Consider the following 7176-nt stretch of genomic DNA (forward strand, 5'->3'; position numbering starts at 1 on the left):
ACAAGGATGTTGTTCAGAATCATGCTTTTTATTTACGGAAGGAAATTTACTCTTCTGTGAAAAGAAATTCCACAGAAATATAAACTATTGTTGTCACTATGAGGAATGCATAGTGTTTCAGAGATTATCCATTTACTTCATTTACCTCACTGGAATTCATCAAACTATTCTGGTAGAGGGTTCCTTTCATATTTGGAAAAGAGGTAGAATATTTAATTAGTATTGCCTATACAATGACAAAACACTCATATAAAGTAAGAGGTCCTACTTTACAGTTTTTTTTGCACAAGAGGAGACTTGTCTCTATTTTGCTCTCCTTTTTCTCTGAATGAGGCAGAAATTAATACAGAAAGCAAATGAAATGTTTCATTGTAATTGCTAAAGCAAAAGTTTAAATTATTGGCATTTGCTGAGGAAAAAATGTCTTATAGAAGGACAAAGAACTAGACATGTTTCAATCTAAATATTTCATTGTTATCCCTTTATTGTTCAATCCACTTACCTTGAGGAAGGAATCTGCTCCTTCTAAGCCTTTTTTTCTACTTAGCCAATGGTTTATTTTGTCTTCAGAAAATTGAAACTTGATTGTGCACATCCATGGGAATTAATGAGTCCCCACAATTAATCTTGTTTTTTTTAAGTCTTATTTGGACACAAGGAAGGGAGTCATTCTATTACACAGCAGTTTATATCATTTATGATTGAACTGTAGTTAAAGAGATTGGGTGTTGGGAATATATTTTCTGTCCTTCCCTAGTATTCATTATTTATGAATGGACATTTTTGAAGAGAGATCAGTGGTTTTCAGTTGATGTGAAAAAAGAAAAATCTAGACTTTCCTAAATCTTCTTGCTTTTGACCTTCCTCACTACCCCTAATTAATTTGGCCTCCTTAATTCTCAAATATCTTCTTATATTGTCCTTCTGATTATTGGAGTACACACCAGAACTTTAGGGGATGCCCTTAATGCTTTTTTCCCCACATGAATTTCTGGAAATAGTTTCAGCTCTTTCCTGTCACCTCCAAACCCAGCTCTGTTAGAGCTCTTTGCTTGCAAAGCATCTGAATGCACAGAAGCAGGTTGCTTTTGAGGTTGGGGAAGCTGCCCTGGCTGCTTCCCAGGGTACCAAATTATAAGGGGTACTAAACATCCCTGAAAAGGTAATGAGAACTCCTCTCAGGAACAGTATGGTATTAGCAGGAAGAAATGCCTGCTCGAATAGACAAGTGAGGAGAGACCCCATGCCTAAAGAGCAATTTGTGGTTGATAAATTCTAAGAAATACAGGTCTGGTTAGAGGCAGGACTGTTTTGTTGAATGGAGTATGCAGTTTAGACCAGACACAAATTGCTAAGGACATGGGGAAAAGGTGGTTTGCCTCCATTGGGGATTCCTTTGTATCCATTCTACTAGGCAGATGATCCTCAACATAAATGTACAAATATTTCAAGAACCTGTGAGAGGGGCACCACATCACCAGCCTAAGAACTGGCCCAACTCTGATTGCAGTAGGTCCCCATTTCTGGAATGAGTGTAGTTGTCATGGGCAGGCTGTTTTTCTGTGGGCCTGAAGATGAGTCCAAGGGCTTAGTAGGCTGGAAAACAAAGACACACTTTCAGTACTCTAAGAACAGCTAAGGATTACTGAGTCACAAGGACATCAGAATGGGGACTCTCCTTGGGAAGAAATGAGAGAGGTAATCTTCTAAACTCTACCAGAGTCTGGGTCACCTACACGTGGGTATGCTCATTTTTGCTTGGTCTCTGGCACCCGCCTGCTTCGGCTGACAAGTTATTCTTCTAAACTACTGTTCTAATAGGAAGGTGGTCTCCGGGTTTGATTGTTTATAAATAATAGACTTTATTTCTTAGAGAAGTATTAGATTTAGAGAAAAATTGAGCAGAAAGTACAGAGTTCCCATATGCTACTGCCTTCTATCCCTTAACACCCTGCTGCAAGTTTCTCCTGTTATTAACATCTTGCATTGGTGTGGTATATTTATTAGAATTGATGAACCAATATTGATATATTATTATAAACTAAAGTTCATAGTTTATATTAAGGTTTATTCTTGGTGTTTTATAGTTCTGTGGGTTTTGACAAATGCAAAATATCAAGTATCCACAATTACATTACAATACAGAATTGTTTCACTGCCCTAAAAATTTCTTGTGTTCCAACCCCTGGCAACCATGATCTTTTTATTTTCTCTATAGTTTAGACTTGTTTTCACAATGTCATTCTGTTGAAATCATACAGTATGTGGTATATATTCTTTTTCTACTTGCTTTTTTCACTAATCAATATGCATTTAAGATTCCTCCATGTGGCTTGTTCCTTCATGTTCCACCTTTTGTGGCTTGATAGCTCTTTTGTTGTTGTTGTTGTTATAAGAACATTTAACATAAGACCCTTTTAACAGATTTTTAAGTGTATGGTACAGTATCTGTGTTTTTAAGTAGAGACGTAGAAAAGGGTGGAAGAACTTTAAGAAACAGTAACAATTTGTTTTTTAAACTTCTCTGGAGATGATGGAAGGTCTGCATTCATTTGCTAGTTTTCTTGGTTTTATTGTTGGCTACAAAGGACTGTTCTCATTTACTTGTCTTGCTATGTTTAGTACAAAATTAGCAGCAATACTTAAACACTTAATATGCCTACTTCTAAGTTTCTGTATGGAATCTGTACCCCAGACCAAAGCTTTGTGCCACCCTGTACTTGCTGCAAAGTATAATGTCTTTTCATTAAATTCCCTTTCCTAGTATTTCTAACGTGTTCTATTACAAGTTATTCCTGAATACCTGAAGATGGATTGTATATATTTAAAGATTGATTGTCACCTATTCCACCTGTTTTGATATTTGTCTTTGGAGAACAACATATTTACTGTATTGATGCACACAGATTGGATGAGTCTGGTTTCCATTTCTAAGACTAAGATTATGTGGAACAACTCTTTTTGGACTCAGCTATTGAATTTGACTCTCATTTTGTTTTTTTTTTTTGCTCACCTGTAAATCTTAACACTGTCGCTCCCTTCGCACCCCCCTCAATAAATCATCGATCGTGACAAGAGAAAGGATCAAAAGTGACATTTATTGAGCACCTACTCTGCATCAGGTGCTTCACAAATTGTTACCTAATTTATTAGCTGTGCTTAAAAAAAGACAAAGGACAAAAAAGACATGAGTCTCAGAGAGATTAAGTAACTTGTCCAGATGATCCAACTAGTATGTAATAAAGCCCCATTCCACATTGGGCTCCCCAATTCAGATCCCAAAGCTCATGCTATTTGTACTGCACTCCAGATAGAAATTTTGTGCTTGTCATGAGCTGGAGAATTGCTTCTCAAAGTGTGATTCATAAACCAGCAGCCTTAGCATCATTAGGAGCTCTTTGGAAATGAAAAATGTTGGGCCCCAAAGCAATTCCCACTAAATCAGAATATTCATTATAGTAAGATCCTTAGTTGATTTGCAAGCACAATAAACTTTAAGAAGCATTGGTACAGAGAATATGGCCGAATGGATCTTGAGACTTAAGGTACTTGTTGGCTTAAGACACCCCATTTACCAGTCTTCCTCAGTTTTATTTCCTTAATTTGAATTTCTCCCCATAAACACATGCTTGATGACTAACATCTTTTTTTATCTTTCTTGTGCTCTCTTGTAAGTATCCTGAAAAAATTCCCCAGGCATGTAGTCTGACCTTGTTTCAGAGTACATAAAATGAAGACCTGGATATTTTTTATTCTAGATGAGTCTTCTAACCTACTGAGTCTCATCAGAACCAATTGAATCTAGATACAACCTCCTCTAAATCTGAAGAAGTAGAGTCCCTAAAAGCTTTTTTCTGTAATACTAACCAGATACCTTCTAGACGATGTCTCTTCTATTTTCAGTCTATATTTAGCACTTGTGTTACTAATGATAATCAGGTGTACAGGAAAGCGTTTGGATACTGGCTTGGCTTAGACCAGTAAAAAATGTGAGGCCTGAGTCAGGAATACATTTATGTTAATCCAACCTCAAAAGAACACAGGGTTTGACTGTTAGGAGACGTAGCTCCTACTGCTAGTTCTGCTGCTTACTGTGGATTTTGAGCAAGACATTTCTTCTCTGTGAGGCTCAGTCTTCTCATCTGTAAAATGAGGGGCTTGGACTAAGTGATATCCAGTATTCCCTCAAGTTCTAAACTTCTTGAGAGCTTGGATGCCATGCACATGCTGGATTTCATTTACTCTGAGATACCATTGATTGTAAGATGCAGCATTATTTTATATTCCACTAAAAAAAGGAAAAAAAAAAAACTATTCTAACTGTAAGACGTTATTCTGGATGTTCTATATCTGTCTCTGCATTTTTTTTCTCTTTTCCCTTCACACTGTTCTTTGCCTCAAGAGGCAAATCCTAATGAACTGCTTTAATCGTCTTCTCTTGCCCTGTGGATTTTGGTTATTGGCCAAAGGAAGGTACCAATAAGAGACTGAATGGTGGAAAGAAAGTGAGATTGATAGAGTTATTCCCTTGACTCTTTTCTGCTGGGTCACAAGGTGACAGTGGTTACATTCCTCTGCTTGGGGCTATAGCTTCTGTCAGGTAGCCTTCTATAGCTAGAGCTACAGCAACCACTCTCTCCCTCTCCCTTCACCCCTTCAGGCCTATAAGCGATAAAGTCTCCTCGTTGTTGCTAGCTTCACCATCACTTGTTACTTCCCTTTAACCTTGACCACACCTTTATAAATAGTCCTTTTATTAATCTTTCCTCAATGTCACAGTTTCAGTGTTCTATTTGTTTCTTGCTGGGACCCTGATTGATACAGTAATTGGTATCAAGAGTGTTCTTATTCTTAAGAATAGGCTCTCAAAGTAGAATTTTAGATTTGTGTTGCTCACATATTTGGAGGAATATTACCAGCCCTTGGAAAAATAATAGATGTTTTGTTAGTTTGTTTGAATGAATGAGGAAAAATGGTCTCCCAACCTAATCCCCAGAAAAAATATCAGATAGCCAGAAATCAAGAGGAATTTCTCTCTTAAGTTTCCTGGAATGTGCAAGGATGGTCATTTAAAGATAGATGTTTCTTCAAGAAGATTCCCTGTGCTCTCTGCAGCAGACACCCCTGCTTCTGATTATCTTGCTGATAGAAATGAAAAAGAAAGCATTTTCCCAGCCAATATCTGGGTGTCAGGTACTAGAGGCTTTATTGCTTTGCTCTAGCAAAGATAGCACATCTAGAATAGCAAAATGCCATCATATGATGGATTAGCATGCTGTTCTGTATATTAAAGACGATCAAGATCTCTCTGGAGTACATTATAACAAAGAGCAAGAAAGATGATGTTCTCACTTAGATTGGAAAGTAATAAACTGTTCTCTTGTCATGTGAATGCACCACTTATACTCAAAGAATACCTTACACATTATCTCCTCTGACCAAAAAACTCAATTTACAATGGAAAAAAACACATCTCTAAGTCCATGCTATGGAATTCATTGGTCTTACTATATCTCTCATCACCCCAAAATAGCTGGTTTGACAGAACAATGGAATGGTGTGCTCAAATCTCAGTTACAGAATTAGCTGATACTTAGGCTGGGGATGTATCTTACATGATATAGTATATGCTTTTAAACCAGCAGCCAAATTATGGTGCTGTCACCCTCAGAGGCAAAACACATGGATTTAGGGATCAAGATGTGCAGCTTAGAATGGCCCTTTTTATACCTAATAGCTTACTTAGTAATTTTTCCTATACATCTCCATGAACGTAGGTTCACCGAGCATAAGGGTTCTAATGCCCAAGGAAGGATGTCTACATAGGAAATATATAGTCATGGTTTTCTTACATTGGAAGCTGAGAATGCCTGTTAATGTTTTGAGTTCCTCCCACCACCGAATCTACAGATAGAGAAGGGGCTACCTGTGTTTCCTGAGTGCTTATCAAGAAAAAAAAAATTAAGTTGCTCATAAACAAAGGTTAAAAGGAGAACTATGTCTAGAGCTAAGGGGATTTATTGAGTCACCTCTCAGTACACCACTGCTCAATAGTCCTGATCAAGTGGAAAGCTGAAGCAACTAATAAAAACAGGGCCACCTAGGAAACAGGTTCTTCAGGAATGAAAGTTTGGGTCAAGCTTCCAGGTAAAGAAATCCATCCAGTTAAAGTGCTGACAGAGAGTAAGAAGAAATTGAAATAATTATCAACTCCAATCTCATGACCAGCTACAGAAAGGATTGAAGCATCTATGTTTTGTATTGGTTAACTGTTCCCACCCTGTTTCTCCTCCAGTGTCTTATATAAATATCACTGGTGGTAGCTAATGTTTTAGGTCTCGTGAGAGAACTGATATTACTCTGCAGTGCTAAAGTAGTCAGGGATCAGAAAATTTTTTTAAAACAGGTAGATTGTATGGGCCATACGGTCTTTGTTATAACTAATCATCTCTGCCTTTGTAGAGCAAAGGCAGCCATAAACAATACATTAAAAAATGTGTGTGCCTGTGTTCCAATTAAAATTAATTACAGAAACAGATGACCTACCTGTCAGCTGTAGTTTACTGACTTCTGCAGTAGATGATGACATTTTTATTAAGACAAAAGAAAAAAAGTAGATGCTGAGGGTAAAAGAGATGAACTGTGCTGAATATTCTGTTTGTTTCACCAGACTTACTCTCTACAATTTTTCAGATTGGTTTGTGCTTTGCCCCTGTGCCCTATGGTTTTCAGTTGGGTTTTGCCAACTGGAGCCAATAATGGAGATTAGAAAACAGGAGGAGAGAAATTTTAGGGTACTTATTTCCCATGTTTCTTCCCTGCTGGGCTAAAGGTTGTCAAAGGCTATGTTCCTGTGCCAAAGCACCTCTTGGCTGGCCTGTCCTAAAACTAGACCGACAGTTCTCTCTGGGTTCCAGTGATCACTCCCTCCCCTTGCCCTTTGGGCCTAGGGTGGTAAATGCATTCTGGTGCTGCTAGCTTTGAAGTGCTTCAGTACCCCTTACTGAGTTCCTTTTACCATGTCCACACCATTATAAATAATCTTCTCATTATGTTCTCTTCAATTCTCATTTGAGTCTGCCGTCTGTTATCCACCAGAGCTTTGATTTAAAAAGATGTCATTAATTGTAAGATACTCCTCACTTGAGAGACATTAAAATGTGAAGAAAAAAAAAA

The sequence above is a fragment of the Pteropus medius genome, unplaced genomic scaffold (assembly GCF_902729225.1).
Source record: "Pteropus medius unplaced genomic scaffold, Ma_sr-lr_union100, whole genome shotgun sequence".
NCBI lineage: Eukaryota > Metazoa > Chordata > Mammalia > Chiroptera > Pteropodidae > Pteropus > Pteropus medius.